This window comes from Vicia villosa, linkage group LG7 (assembly GCF_029867415.1).
Source record: "Vicia villosa cultivar HV-30 ecotype Madison, WI linkage group LG7, Vvil1.0, whole genome shotgun sequence".
NCBI classification, from domain to species: domain Eukaryota; kingdom Viridiplantae; phylum Streptophyta; class Magnoliopsida; order Fabales; family Fabaceae; genus Vicia; species Vicia villosa.
Genome location: NC_081186.1, coordinates 70,264,853 through 70,281,767, shown reverse-complemented (window position 1 = coordinate 70,281,767; position 16,915 = coordinate 70,264,853). Strand labels below are relative to the sequence as shown.

The 16,915-nt window shown below is 35.0% G+C and overlaps 1 pseudogene; it reads left to right on the top strand.

Annotated features, from left to right (window-relative positions):
• The first annotated feature begins 1,045 nt into the window (after nucleotides 1-1,045).
• Nucleotides 1,046-15,415, top strand: LOC131617391 (cis-prenyltransferase 4, chloroplastic-like; annotated as a pseudogene).
• The last annotated feature ends 1,500 nt before the right edge of the window (nucleotides 15,416-16,915 follow it).

The window sequence follows — 16,915 nt, the reverse complement described above, 5'->3', positions numbered from 1 at the left end:
CTTTTTCTTTTGATTTTTCAGCCTTCGTTGGTGCCGGTTCTTCATATCCGTTTTTGACATACTCTAGAACATCCAAAGATGTGAATAGAGTCTCCATTTTAACAGCCCAAAAATCATAGTTCTCTCCTTCAAATAGAGGAACTTTGACATTGTTGTAAGTTGTAGAAGGGTTGTTTGTAAAAGCCATAACTTTTGTTGTTTTTGCTGCAGCTGCAAGGATCTGCAGCTCTGATACCACTCTGTTGGTGGTATTCTAGAGGTGGTATGTTATAAATTATAGTGTTGCAGGATTCTGCAAAAGAAAACTGGTTTTAGTTACTTTCTGCGCTATACTTCTACTGGTGGAAGAACATTGAGAAAACTGCTGATTTTATTGAATTCACCACTCACTGCTATATATTTCTTAGCATTTCAAAGCCTTTATATAGGCTTGAATCAAAATTGACATAAAGGACAATAAGATGATAATTAAGATGAGGACTCTTTGGTTCTCTCAATCTTAATAGTACAATTCTAACATAACTCTAAATAAAGACAGTAATTATATTATGATGGTTACAATTCTTTCATAATGCTTACTAATAGTGGTGGTTACAACACATTAATTTTAACAGTCCCGATCAGTCACTCCCAAAAGCTGTCAAATTCATGTTGCCACTGCCCCCATAAGGGTACCTTGCAGGAAATACCCAGGGTGGCTGAAATTGCAACAAATTTGCAATCTCGTTCTGGTCTAATTATTTATACTCACGATTAAATATTTGAAAGGTTGCATGTCCTTCAAGGTTGAATCTCTCATAGGTAAGGTGCCTAAGTGATACAAAGTGGTTCCAACCTATCCTGCCTAGCATAAGATAAACACTGTCATATAGTTTGAGTTGAGATACAAAATGTTTCATGATCATGTTTGCAATGATTTTAATAATATATTTTGCCGTTGAAAAGGTGCTGTCAGGTTTAGAGAATAGAATAATTTATAAGCAAGCCATCATGTTTATAAATAAAGAAATCAACCTAGCCTCTGGCATAACGTTTCATTGTTCATTTGTTTTCCAAGTTCACCAAATTAATTACAAAAGCCATTTTCCACAATCACATACAATGCTTTCGCTGAAGCTCCCAACTATTTCACAAAAAAAAACTCTGACAACTCACCCACCAAAAATAACAACAACAAAAACCAACCATGCTTCTTCTTTTTCTTCTTCTCATTACCATTATTCACGTTTCCAATCACACCTATTCTCCTCTCAAACCAGGATGATTACCAAACATGGCACGATAGCTTCTGTTCCAAGCATTCCAAACGCGGAGCTTGAGGACAAAGTGGAAGAGGAGCAGATGCCGGAGGAACTGAGGGAGGAGAAGATGCCGAAGCATGTGGCGGTCATTATGGACGGGAACAGAAGGTGGGCGGAAATGAGAGGGTTGCCGTCGTCCGAGGGGTACGTAGCTTGCGTGCAGTCGCTAAAAAGGGTGGTGAAATTGTGTTTAAGATGGCGAATCAAGGTTCTCACTGTTTTCATGTTTTCAACTGAAAATTGGCGTCGCTCCAAGGTAAATTATAATTTCATTTTATAATATAATTATTTATCCCATTTTAGAAAAAGTTTAGTTAAATTTCATTGTCTTTGTTTAGTTAAATTTCGTTGTCTTTGTTTAGTTAAATTTCATTGTCTTGGTTTTATGAGTTTTATTTTCAGTTTAACTTGATAGAATAGCTTTGAAAGTGTTAAGTTATGAAAACTTATTTAAGAAAACCATTTCATGATATCATAAAAAAAAAGTTTTGATTGTTATCTCCTTCACGAAAATAATTCAAATAGTTTTGATATGTTCTTTTATTTTTCATTAAAATTATTTTTTTTATCTATTTTTTAATTATTTGTAATTTATATTTTTTATCTCTAAAGGTCCACAAAAGTTTACTGTTTTCGTTTTCATTTTTTTATATTAAAAATTGATTAGATGTCTATTTTTTATGAAAAATAACCTGTATTATTTTGATTTTTCACAAAAAAAATATTATTTAATAATTTGTCATTTTCACAATTGATATATTATTTAAAAATAAACACACAATCAATTTAAATATTATAGTATTTTGGATTGAACTTTAGTCTCGACAGAGTAGCTTCATGGTTCAACTGGGATTTGCATAATACAGTTGAAGTAGCATGTAATAGTTGAAGTTGTTTATGTATTTTATTATGTAGTGGTTATGCACGTCATGTATGAGTGTTATTATCATACATGACATACATGTGCTAGTTGTCTATAAATAGGTTGCTCTCTCATACATGACATACATGTGCTAGTTGTCTATAAATAGGTTGCTCTCTCAGATTGTGGAGAAATGTCGGTTGTTATTCTATTTTGCTTGTAATCATTAACTCTTAATGAGAAAGTGAATGAATAACCGTTATAACCAAATTTGTTTTCTTCTCTCTTATCTTACTTTGTGAGTTGAACCGTTTTTCTTGTGTTTATTCAAGAAACTCTCTCTTTGTCACAAAATTGCTTTATTCTTAAAGGCGATTATCACAACAAACTGGTGCGTTAGCGTGGATCAAGATGCCATCAATGGAGTCTGAGATCGAGAAATTCACCAGATTAAACAATTTCGGATTGTGGCGCTTAAAGATGCGAGCCCTTCTTGTTCGACGGAATTTGTTAGAAGCGTTGAAAGGATTGGAAAACGTAGGTGTTCCCTAACGGATAAGAAGAAGACTATGATGATCGAGAAAGCTCATTATCCCATCATATTGAGCTTTGGTGATAAGGTTCTCCTATAGGTCTCAAAGGAGAAAATTGCAGCAAGTGTGTGGCTAAAACTTGAAGGTCTTTACATGACAAAGTCCTTGGTAAATCGTCTATACCTGAAGCAAGCTATGTATTCATTCAAGACGAGTGAAGACAGTTTTGACTGAGCAACTGGATATGTTTAATAAATTGATTCTTGATCTTGAGAATAAGGATAATGGGAATACATCCATTTTACAAGATGATTATGAATCATATGATGTTCTTGTAGTTTCAAGCAGCAACTCTAGCAAGGAGTGGATTATGGATTCAGGTGTACTTGGAACATAACTCCAAACAAAGACGTGTTTGAGGAATTATGTGATCATGATAAGAGATCATTGCTGCTGGGAAACAACAAGGCTTTCAAAATTGTAGGTATTGAATCAAGGAGATTCAAGCATCATGATGAGTCAATAAACTTGTGGAATGGTGTCTGGTATGTACCTGATCTAAAGAGAAATTTGATTTCTCTTGGCCAATTCGAAAAGAAAGTATATGTTTTCAGAGGAGAGTAAGGTATCCTAAAAGTTATAAAGGGGTCGAAAGAAGTCTTGAGAGGCGTGAAATATCAAGGCTTGTATACCCTTAAGGTTGAGGTTGTAAATGGATCAGCAGATTTTGCATCCGCAAAGCCTATATTGAAGACAGAGCTATGACACATGAGATTGGGCTATGTTAGTGAAACAGATCTAGTCGAATTGGGGAAACATATTCTGCTAGGTGGTGACAATGTTGAAAGATTGGAGTTCTGTGAACCCTATGTATTTGAAAAACTTGCAGAGTGAAGTTCAATAAATGCAAACAAAGAATACATGGATCCCTTGATTAGATTCATGCTGATCTTTGGGGGTCTGCAAGAAGTCCTTCACACACTCAGGCGCAAAATATTTCTTATCCCTAGTTGATGACTATTCACGGGAATTGTGGGTATTCACTCCAAAAACTAAGGATGAAACTTTTGAAAATTTCAAGAGTTGGAAGACTTTGGTCGGAAAAAAAACTGGTAGGAAGGTCAAGAGATTGAGGATCGACAATGGCCTTGAGTTCTCCAATGCAGCCTTTGACAGTTATTGTGCTATGTTTGGTATTGCTGTTAGTTACCAATTTGTGTAAATATCTTAGGTAATTTTTGGTAACTCTCAAGTCTTTTTGTGGTTAATAGTAGTATTTTATTGTCATTTGGTATATATTTATTCTTATATTTATATTATTGTTGAATAGTTCTTATCTTTGCAATCTATGTTGGATTTTGTAGTTTTTATAGATAATTGGAAGCTTGGACCATGGAAAAAGCACTTTGAAGATGTTCCAAGACCAAAGCCAAGGATTGCTGAAAAGAGGTAGCGCGCTAAGCGAGGTTGAGCCCGCTAAGCGCGCTTTTGAAGAAAAGAAGGAAGTTCTGGCAGAGAGTTCCGCGCTAAGCGAGGTCTGGAGCCCGCTTAGCGCGGTTGGGCGGTTTAAGAAATTATTGATAGCGCGCTTAGCGGGCTGCACCGCGCTAAGCGCGGTCTGCGAAACTTTGTTTATTTGTTTATGGGCCAGATCACTTTTGAAGGGATGTAGAGATATTTTAGAGAGAAACAAGAGCATAATACACTGTAGCAAACATAGAGTTGAAGATTGGAAGCCTTGATCGTCGATTAATCGCCTTTGATGCTTGTTGATCTTCATCCTTTCCTTCTTGTGCAAGCTACCATTCTCATGGATAGCTAAATCCCTTTTGTATCAAGATAAGATGTAATCTTCCTAGCCTTTTGTATGTTTTTCTTGTGAATATATGTGTATGAACAAGTGATGATCAATATAGATGGTTTAGTTTGTTTATTAAAGCTTTTCTTTGGTATAAATGTTTGAGACATCAATGTTTGTATCTAGACCTAACTCATCATCTTTCAAACTATAAGTTGCAGACATGGATTTAGAGTTTGATGTTTACTAAGTATCGGTTTTTAAACGTTATTTGTATTGTTTAAACGGTGGAGAAATCGTCAGTTAAACAATACGGTAAATCTAACTATATCGTTGCGGACACGGACGATATAGGTGTCGATACGTAATTATATTGATCGTTAGTAAGTTCATAAGCATCTATTTATAAGGAAACATACAAATTTAGGTCGATGAAATCGAATCTTGATACATTTTCTTTAACTTAGAACTTTCATTAATTTACTCTTTGCTACTAAAAGAATTGAATGATCTTTTGCAAACCTAAAACTAAAGTAACATTAACTCAAGACAAAATAGGCTATAGAACGGCGGTGATATCGCAATAATCCCTGTGGATACGATAATAACGAAAAGTACACCACAATACTATTTCAACAAAATGGCACCGTTGCCGGGGACCCTTCCCTTCCTCTATGTCAAATGAATACATCTTGGTAGCTGTGGATTACGTGTCTAAGTGGGTGGAAGCGATTGCTTCACCCAAAGCGGATGGTAAGACCGTGATAAAGTTTTTGAAGAAAAATATATTTTCGCGGTTTGGCTCGCCAAGAGTATTAATTAGTGATGGTGGATCTCATTTTTGTAATGCCCCGCTTGAGAAAGTGTTGGAGCAATATGGAGTAAAGCACAAGGTGGCTACTCCATATCATCCACAAACTAATCGGCAAGTTGAGAGGACCAATAGAGAAATTAAGAGAATTCTTGAGAAAACTGTGTCTAGCTCTAGGAAGGATTGGTCGATGAAGCTTGATGAAACCTTGTGGGCGTATCGGACCGCTTTCAAAGCACCGATCGGTCTTACACCATTCCAAATGGTGTATGGTAAAAGCTGTCACCTTCCCGTAGAACTAGAACATAAGGCATATTGGGCCTTGAAGCTTTTGAATTTTGACCACAAGTTGTGTGGAGAGAGAAGAAAAATCCAACTTAATGAGTTGGAAGAGATGAGATTGCATGCCTATAAGTCTAATTCGATTTACAAGGAAAAGACCAAATTCTATCATGATAGTAAGGTTAGAATGAAGGACTTTAAGGTAGGGCAATTAGTTTTACTTTTCAATTCCCGGTTAAGACTTTTTCCGGGAAAGTTGAAGTCTAAATGGTCCGGACCGTTTTTGGTCAAAGAGGTTAGAAGCCATGGGGCTATTGTGATAGAGGACCAAAAATCAAAGCAAGATTGGGTAGTTAATGGTTAGAGGTTGAAGGTTTATCGAGGATGCAATTTTAATCGTGAAACTTGTGTTTTATCGTTTGGTGATCCTTGATTGCCTTTGACCGTCGAGCTGACCGACGTTAAACAAAGCGCTTATTGGGAGGCACCCCAATTTGTAAATATTCAGCTTGTTTTATGTGTTTTTTACCGTTTATGTTTTTTGCGTTCTGGTCGAGCCAAAATCAGTCTACCGGTAAAGTTACACTTGCTGGTAGAAGAAAAATTTTTTTGTGTTCTGTTAAGCCCGCTTAGCACGCTCTAGCCCGCTTAGCGCGCTTTGAAGATTTTTGAACCTTTAGTTCCAGAGAGTTGCGCGCTTAGCGCGCTCCTAAGCCCGCTTAGCGCGGGTCAGTTTTCAAAAAAAAAAAATATTTTTGAATTTTGGGCCTTTGTTTGTTAGACCCGGCCCAGCGCGTTCTGAATGGAGAAAATAGGGTTTTGAGGTTTTGTGGCCTCATTTCCCTCATTTTTCTCTCCTAAAAGAATTTCCTCTCTTTGCTTCTCCATTTTTGTGTTGTTTAGCAATCTAACTCCTTGCTTTTTCTTCTCCTTCATCATCACCAAGGTAATTTCTCTATTTCCTTTGCTATTTCTTTATGCTTGTTTTATATATTAGGGTTTAATTTTAGTTTAGGAATAGAAATTTTGTGGTTAGGGTTGTTGTTTTGAAAACTTAGTGATTCAATCTGGTTTCCAGTGCTTTGTGCTTGTTTAGAATCATATTTGGGTGCTGGAAATGCATGGATGAAACCCTGGTTCGCAGGGGATTTTTTCTGCAAATCGCAGAGCCCGCTTAGCGCGGTAGGCGCGCTTAGCGCGGTCTGGGGATTTCAGAAAAATCCCCTCTTCTCCCTGTTTTTGTTTGATGCAGGGGGAGTGATCTTTTGTTTTAATTCTTGCTGTGGCTGTTTAATTTTTGTTATGTATTGTGTTAACATTTTGGTTTTGTGGTGCCGTGTTCCTAATTATTTCAGATGGGACCGAAATTCCTGGGCTCTAAGAAAAGAAAGACTGGAACCGAAGGTGGCAGTTCTTCTCAAGCACCTAGGGCTATTCCGTTTAGTCAAAACCGTTTTAAGAGTCATGTCCAGGAGGCGAGGTTCAAGAAGTTAGAGGTTAGGACATGGTGGCCAGAGCGAATTGTGAGGATCAATCCTGAGGGAACCTATGGGTGGTGTCATCGCACCATTGAGGAGTATGGTTGGCTTAGACTTTGTGAGCCTGCACCTAAGTTTCATTTGGAGATTGTAAGAGAGTTCTATGCTAATGCCGTTCCAAATGAAGAATTTCCGGTTGAAGGTGTTCCCTTTGAGTTCAAAACTTGGGTGCGTGGTAAGGAAATTGATTTTTCTCGTCAGGCTATCCGTGAGTTTCTTGGAACTCAATTACCTTTTGAGGATGGTGAGCTGTGTGGGTATCATGTGCAATTAGCAAGGGGTAATTTCAATTGGGAGCATCTGAGGGAGGTCTTGTGTTCGGTTGGGCAGTCTTATGATCTTAATCCTTCACAACAGCCCCAGAAATTCTCTAGGAAGTCGTTGTCTACTAATGCTCAGATTATCATGTCTGTGGTCCTTCATAATTTGAGGCCTAGGAGTCACACTTCTTCTTTACCTGCTGAGTCTGCTGCTTTGGTTGCTCGTATGATTGAGCATGAGCCGATAGATATTACTCGCATTATTGCGAATGAGCTGAAGAGGGTTGCTTTGAGTGGAACTCGCCATGGTGATCGTGCTCCCTGCAAGTTGATATTCCCGGGTTTGATCATGAATCTGTGCAGGAAAGCTAGAGTGCAGATTCCTTCTGAGGGGCTTATGTCCATTGACACTTTTATTGATGATACTTTTATTGAGCGTTATTGTTTATCCAGGTTAACTGCTGTTCCTGTTGCTGCTGCTCGCCCTGCTCGCCGCCGTAGTGATCCTGATAGAGAGGAGAACTTGGCATTTCATATGGCACATCAGAGAGCATTCATGTTTATGCATGACGCTATGTCTCAGCTGAGGTTGCAGATGATGGAGCCCCATGTGGCTCATCCGTGGAGTTCTCGCCAAGATTTGGTGGATTATGCTAATTGGCCTGAGGTCAGTCCATTTCCTGAGGAGGAGGGAGATGGTGGCGAGGATGAGAATGTGGAAGATGATGAGGATGAGTAGTTCTTTTTAGTTGATGCTTAGTATGTTTAGTTAGTATGTTTAGTGCTAGTTTTTTTTTTATTTTTGACTTAAGCTTTGTAGTTTTTTGTTCCGTCCTTTTATAGGATGAGGTATTTTGAACCTTAGGCATTGCTATGCCTTTTTGGATATTTTGACACCTGTTGGTGTTTGTTTTTAATTTATTAAGTTTTTAGTTTAATTGCTTTTATTTCTATATACATATGCAATTGTGTTTTTAAATTTTTGTTGTTGTTCTTGTGAAAGTGCTTCCTTTGATGAAGCAAGCTTTTACAACCAATTGGGGCGGTGATGATATAGTGTGAAATTAGTACGTGCAAGGTACATTTCTACCGTTCCTTTAATATACCATGAATGAGATGCTTGTAATTGTACAAATGAGATGTCATCTTTTCTTTAACAAATATAGTTCAATAATGAATCATTTTAGTTCTAAAACTAGTGTGAGGAGCCTTTCCATTGTACATATATATATATATATATATATATATATATATATATATTATTTTGTGGTTACCAACAATGTGCGTTTAACTCGTGTTTATTATGTTTAATCTTGCGTTTTTTATTTTAATTGTGTAAAGCATGAAAGTGATCAAAGCATGTTGTTTCGCATTTCGAGTAAAACTTCTCTACCATATATAACCTACCCGGTGAGTGTGTGAACATTTGATAACCACTTTGAGCCTTTTTGCCAAGATTCAATCGGTATCATTTCCTTGTTTATATTTGCCGATTTTTGATCTGAATCTTGATGACTTTCTTTTAACCTTGAAGAGTACCATGAAATGTGGTTAGGAATGATTCCTTTTCGCCTTAGAATAGAGAGCATTCGTGATTATGTGGTGGTAATATTCAAGTTGGGGAGAATAAAAATTTTTGGTTGTATTGGTGATGAGAAGAAAATAAGTGATTGCTCGAGAGAGAGAAAAAAAAAAAGAAAAGAAAAAAAAAAGGGAAAAAGTAAAAGAAAAAGAAAAAGAAAAGAGCTTTGTATATAGCTAGTTTCCTTTAAATTAAAAAGATGAACTCTTGAGCAATAAAATTGTGTGATCGGTTGATAAGGATGTGTGGATATAATCATGATTTGAATGCTCTCTTAGGAATTGACCCCTTTTGTTTCAATGGCCTTGAGAAATGACACTTCCTTGTTAACCAAACCAAGTTTCAACCCTAAAGTCTTTGTGATTCTTGCTTTTACGCTTTTTATATAAATGTTGTGTAGATGAATGCATAATTAATTCTGGATGTTGGCGACATTGTTGTGTGAGTGTTAGGACCTCAATTTTGTCTCTTACTAGAGAAGTGTATAGGTTGTGATTCAATTTTGAACTTATTTTGTTTTAGGAATTTTAGACATCAAATATGTATTTAGTATTAGTATCTGCATCATGGTGTTATTTTAGTAAAGGTAAGATGTTACTTGTGTGCTTATGGAATTTGAACCACCCAATTGTTTTTGTCTTAGCTTGTGATCTCTTGGTGTATTTGTTTTGTTTGAGGACAAACAAAGGTTTAAGTTGGGGAGAGTTGTTAGTTACCAATTTGTGTAAATATCTTAGGTAATTTTTGGTAACTCTCAAGTCTTTTTGTGGTTAATAGTAGTATTTTATTGTCATTTGGTATATATTTATTCTTATATTTATATTATTGTTGAATAGTTCTTATCTTTGCAATCTATGTTGGATTTTGTAGTTTTTATAGATAATTGGAAGCTTGGACCATGGAAAAAGCACTTTGAAGATGTTCCAAGACCAAAGCCAAGGATTGCTGAAAAGAGGTAGCGCGCTAAGCGAGGTTGAGCCCGCTAAGCGCGCTTTTGAAGAAAAGAAGGAAGTTCTGGCAGAGAGTTCCGCGCTAAGCGAGGTCTGGAGCCCGCTTAGCGCGGTTGGGCGGTTTAAGAAATTATTGATAGCGCGCTTAGCGGGCTGCACCGCGCTAAGCGCGGTCTGCGAAACTTTGTTTATTTGTTTATGGGCCAGATCACTTTTGAAGGGATGTAGAGATATTTTAGAGAGAAACAAGAGCATAATACACTGTAGCAAACATAGAGTTGAAGATTGGAAGCCTTGATCGTCGATTAATCGCCTTTGATGCTTGTTGATCTTCATCCTTTCCTTCTTGTGCAAGCTACCATTCTCATGGATAGCTAAATCCCTTTTGTATCAAGATAAGATGTAATCTTCCTAGCCTTTTGTATGTTTTTCTTGTGAATATATGTGTATGAACAAGTGATGATCAATATAGATGGTTTAGTTTGTTTATTAAAGCTTTTCTTTGGTATAAATGTTTGAGACATCAATGTTTGTATCTAGACCTAACTCATCATCTTTCAAACTATAAGTTGCAGACATGGATTTAGAGTTTGATGTTTACTAAGTATCGGTTTTTAAACGTTATTTGTATTGTTTAAACGGTGGAGAAATCGTCAGTTAAACAATACGGTAAATCTAACTATATCGTTGCGGACACGGACGATATAGGTGTCGATACGTAATTATATTGATCGTTAGTAAGTTCATAAGCATCTATTTATAAGGAAACATACAAATTTAGGTCGATGAAATCGAATCTTGATACATTTTCTTTAACTTAGAACTTTCATTAATTTACTCTTTGCTACTAAAAGAATTGAATGATCTTTTGCAAACCTAAAACTAAAGTAACATTAACTCAAGACAAAATAGGCTATAGAACGGCGGTGATATCGCAATAATCCCTGTGGATACGATAATAACGAAAAGTACACCACAATACTATTTCAACAATTGCTAGGCACAAGACTGTAGCAAGTACTCCTCAGTAAAATAACATTGATGAAAGCTTCAATCATACTATCTTTGGAAACGGTAAAATGCATGTTAGTTAGTGTTGGATTGAAGAAAGTGTTTTAGGCTGAAGTTATTGCTATTGCATCATATATGATAATTAGGTGTCCTTCAAGTGCTTTGGGAATAAAGACACTTGAAGAAGTTTGGTCAGGTTATCTATTAGATCTCGAGAAACTTAGAGTATTTGGCTGTGTAGCATATGCTCACATTAGGCAAGACAAAGTCGAACCTAGAGCTTTGAGATGCATGTTCCTTGGGTATCCTGAGGGAGTTAAAGCATATAGGTTGTGGTTTCTAGACCCAGGTCACAGGAGGTGTATCACAAGTCATGATGTAGTTTTCAATGAATCTGAGATGGCGTTCAAGAAAACTGATGATGTTGGTCGAAATGAAAATATCTCTAAAGAAGAGCAAGAAAGGGAAGAGTTTCCTATTGAGGCAGAGCATATTGATGTTGAATTGCATAACCCAAATGAAATTGAAGAAGTAGCACAAGGTGCTGATGAAGATGAGGAGACTGATAATAACTATCTGTTAGAAAGAGACATGACAAGAAGAGTCATTAGACCACCTTAAAGATTTGGTTATGCAGATCTCATAACATTTGCCTTAATCTGTGCTAGTGAGGTTCTTGATGAAGAACCTAGAGATTATAAGGAAGTTATGAGGAGTCGATGTAAGAAGGAATGGTTGAAAGACATGGATGATGAGATGAAATGTATTCATGACAAAAACACATGGAAGTTGATTGAGAAACCTGCAAAGCCAATTTAGTCAATTGTAAATGGATTTTAAAAGTAAAGCAAAGGGTTGAAAGTGATATGTCCAAGATATTCAAGTCAAGAATGGTTGCAAGGGGCTTCATTCATAAGGAAGGAGTGGATTTTAATGATGCATTCTCTCATAATTTGAAACACATATCCATTAGAATGCTTCTAACTATGATGGCTAGATTCGACCTAAAACTTGAGTTGATGGGTGTCAAGATTAGGGATGGCAAGCAGACCCGCACCCGCGGGGCCCACCCGCACACGAACCCGAGTCAACGGATGAAAATCCGAGTTGACTAGATTTGGGTTTGGGTTCGGGTGTGGGTTTGAGTAGCGCGAAACCCGCACCCAAAACCCGAAATCACACCCGCTTATATATATATATATATATATATATATATATATATATATATATATTATATATAACATATATATATATATTATATATATTTAAATATATATATTATATATATTTATAAATATATATATATATATATAATATATATATATATATATATATATATATATATATATATATAATATTGTGGAAAGTTATAGAAAAATTGTAGGAAAAATATATTTTTTTTATGTATTTTGCTGCGGCTTCGGGTTTGGGTGAAAAAACCTGAACCCAACGGGTGTGAGCGTGGGTGTTATTTTGCCACCTGAATAACATTTGGGTTTGGGTTCGGATTCGGGTGCCAATTTCGGGTGTGGGTTTGGGTAGTGTGAAACCCGCACCCGACTTGACCTGTTGTCATCCCTAGTCAAGACTGATTTTCTATATAGTGATATTGACCAAACAATTGTGATGAAGCAACTTGAAGGGTATGAAGTAAATGGTAAGGAGGATTATGTGTGCAAGTTGAATAGGTCGCTATATGGCCAAAAATAATCTCCTAGGCAATGGAACAACAAATTCGACAAGTTCATGGCACACATAAGTTTCACAAGGAGCAACTTCGATCATTGTGATTATTTGAGGTTCTCACCTGAAAATTCACTTGTAATCCTATTGCCCTATGTGGATGACATCCTCATAGCAAGCAACCTCGTCGAAGAAGTAATGAGGATGAAGAATAAACTTAACCAAGAATTCAAAATGAATGACCTTGGATTTGTAACCAAGATTTTTGGTATAGACATCAAGAGAGATAGAAAGCACTTGAAATTATGTTTATCTCAAGATTCATATCTATGGAAGATTCTAGAAAGGCTTGTTATGTGCTTACAACCTGTTATAACGCCACCAACTCAGCAATTCAAGCTAAGTATAACTCAAAGTCCTAGTATTGATGTTGAAAGAGTCTATATGAATAGCATACCATATGCTAACATAGTAGGTTCTTTGATGTATGATATGGTCTGTATCAGGCCAGACATAGCATATGCAGTGATCCTTGTAAGCAGGTACATAGCCAACCTTGGAAAAGGCATACTGGTAAAATTAAAATGGATCCTAATATACATATAGGGATCTCTGAGAAGAGTCCTAGTATATGGTGGAACCAAAGGTGATGATAACAAATTTGAAATAGAAGGATTTGTTAACTCTGACTATGTAGAATATATGGATACGAGAAAAACTATTTTTGAATATGTTTTCACTATGTTTAGTACATCAATCAGTTGGAAAGTGATGATTTAGAAGGTTGTAGTCTTATCAACCACTGAAGTTGAATATACTTCCCTCACTGAAGCTGTAAAAGAAGCCTTATGGCTAGAAGAGTTTACTAAGGAACTGAAATATTAAGGTCAAGCAATCACCGCTAAATGTGATAGTTAAAATGTGATACATATAGCAAAAATTCAACCTATCATGAAAGAACCAAGCACATTGATGTTAAGATACATTTTGTATGGGAGAGAATCAAAAGGGGAGAAGTCAAAGTGGTGAAGGTTTTGACTAATCACAATGCTGCTGATATGATCACTAAGTCATTTCCAAGAAACAAGTTCTTCCACTGTATGCAGTTGATAAAGCTCCATAATGATAACTAGTTTGTTCCCTTGATGTTGTGGAGATTGTTCCATGAGGGAGATTTGTAGTATTTTGGATCAAATTCTAGTCTCGACATGAGTAGCTATATGGTTTGACTGGGATGTGCATGTCATACTCGAAGTATGTTCTAGCATGTAATAGACGAAGTTGTTTATGTATTTTATCATCCAGTAGTTTTGCATGTCATGTATGAGTGTTATCATCATACATGACATACATATACTAGTAGTTTACAAATAGGCTGCTCTCTCAGGTTGTTGAGAAGGGTTGGTTTTTATTATGTTTTGCTTGTAATCATTATCTCCTAATGAGAAAGTGAATGAATAAGCGTTATAATCAACTATATTTTTTCTCTCTTCTCTCACTTTGTGAATTGAATCGTTTTTCTTGTGTTTGTTCAAGAAAATCTCTCTTTCTCATAAAATTGGTTTTTTCTTGAAGGCGATTTTCACAACAAATACAATTTGAGAATGACTAAAATTATATGTATTAAAAATAAAGAAAGTAATTTCTTAAATAAAAAAACTAAAATTGTAATTTTATAAAAAAATAATAGTCGAAAAACAAACCTATATTAATATTTGTATAGGGTGTTATTAAAGATATGGTGTACTCCCTCCGTCCCAAAATATAAGAGAAAAAATGCATTTTTCTTATCCCAAAATATAAGAGAAAAAATCATCTTTCATTTCTTTCAAAGTAAAATTAAATGCAAATTGCATTTAACTTACATTTTCTCTCATCATTTCTATAACCAACAACCAATTAGAACTTTTTTTACATCTTCCAAAACACTTTATTTCAAGAAAATCATAAGTCAAATGATTGTGTTTTTACTTTTTTTAATAAACTTGGTTTTTTTTTCTCTTATAATTTGGGACGGAGGGAGTACTTAGGAACATGGCATGTTATAATGATGGTTTATCTAAGTTTTGATTGGTGATGGTGCAGGAGGAGGTTGAATTCATTTTTAGCCTCCTTGAAAGAGTAGCACATTCTGAAATTGAAGGAATCATGAGGTACTAAACTCTTACTTGAGATATTAAATATAACGTCTTTGCACTCTAAATATTTATCTCTTAATTATATTTTCCATTTTGTAATTAGCACTTAATTTATTTCTTATAATAGAGAAGGAATTAAACTATCTATGATTGGAGATTCGTCAAAACTTCCTCGAACTTTGCAGAGAATGATAACTACTTTTGAGGAGAGTACAAAGGATAATTCGAGATTCCAACTTATAGTGGCAATTAACTATGGTGGGAAATATGACATACTCCAAGCATGTAAAAGTGTAGTCAAGAAAGTGCAAGATGACCTTATTCATTTAGAAGACATTAATGAACGCATAATTGAAAAAGAATTAGAAACTAAGTGTACTGAGTTTCCTTGTCCAGATCTAATGATCCGAACTAGCGGAGAACTTAGAATTAATAATTTCTTATTATGGCAATTGGCATACACAGAACTTTATTTTACTCCACAATTTTGGCCAGATTTTGGAAAAGATGAATTTTTAGAGGCCTTAAGATCATTTCAACAAAGACAAAGACGTTTTGGGGGACGACATTAATCAATCTTCAATTATGGTAATTTTCAGTTTATAAATTATTGTGTGAGGGCTTTCTAATTGCGGTGTTGTTTTTTATATTTAATTTCTTTCTTGTTGGAACTGTGATCCCTTTTATTTAAGGCTTTGTATGTTTTTTAACATATATAATTGTTGGATCAATGTATTTATAATACAAAATTTAACTTTTATTTGATTGTTAATGTATTAATTTTAAATAGATTTTTCGTCTTCAAGTTTTAGAAAATTAAGTTTTGATCATCTTCTTTTGATTTATTCAAGAAATGCAATGCTCAGTCCAATTTAAAAGCAGCGGGCAAAGGCGGAGGTGTAGAGTGGACGCATGTTCGTAAGAGAAGGAAGCACTGCAACATTTTAACTATATGCAATGCGGAAAAAATATTGCAAATTCTACAAAAAGCATTGCCATTATTCAGACCGTGCCAAACCAAGGTGTTGCGCTAGCCTTTAGGAACGATTTTTAACCCAACGACAACGCCTTATTCAAAACCGTTGTTGTAGTTTTCCTTAGAGAACAATCTCAAACAACAACGGTTAGACTAAGTTTTCAAATAAAAAACAATAGCATTTTTTCGTTTTTTAAGAGAGGGACTATTTTATGGAATATAGCAAAGGAGTTTAGCCATAGTAGATTTTAAACAGTTCTGATATATGCTTATTTTATTTTTTTTCTACAAAAGCTACAACAACGCTTTCTATACTAAAACATTTTTTAATCGTTGCAAGAAATGATGTAATATCATTTTATTTAATAAATATGATAATATCATCATTTAAAAAAATTTATATAATAATATTGAAATACTAATTTTAAAATGATCTTACAATTTTAAAAAAATGCATAACAAAATTCTTTATATATAAATATATATATATATATATATATATATATATATATATAGAGAGAGAGAGAGAGATAGAGAGAGAGAGAGAGAGAGAGAGAGAGAGAGAGAGAGAGAGGGCATATCATATGAGAATGTCTTTTTTATATGAGAATGTGAGAATCAATCTGAACCGTTAGATTTTAAATTAAATGGTGGAGATTATGTGTGAATCTTTTTTATCTCTCCTTCATTATTAAAATAAATGATGTAGGAGAGAAAAAAAAGATTCACACATAATCTCCACCATTTATTTTAAAATCTAACGGTTCAGATTCATTCTCACATTCTCATATATAAAAAGCATTCTCATATGATATGCCCTAGGGCATATCATATGAGAATGCCATCTTTATATGAGAATGTGAGAATGAATCTGAACAATTGGATTTTAAAATAAATGGTGGAGATTATGGGTCTCTCTCTCTCTCTCTATATACATATATATATATATATATATATATATATATGTATATATATATATATATATATATATATATATATGTGTGTGTGTGTGTGTGTGTATGTATGTATGTATGTATGTGTGTGTGTGAATCATTGATTCCCAATCAATAAAATATCTTCAAATTACATATCGTAATTATTGATTCACAATCAACAAAACATCTTCAAATTACATATCCTAATGTTAATCATCCTAAATTTTTTAATCATATGTGTTTTGCAGGGGCGGA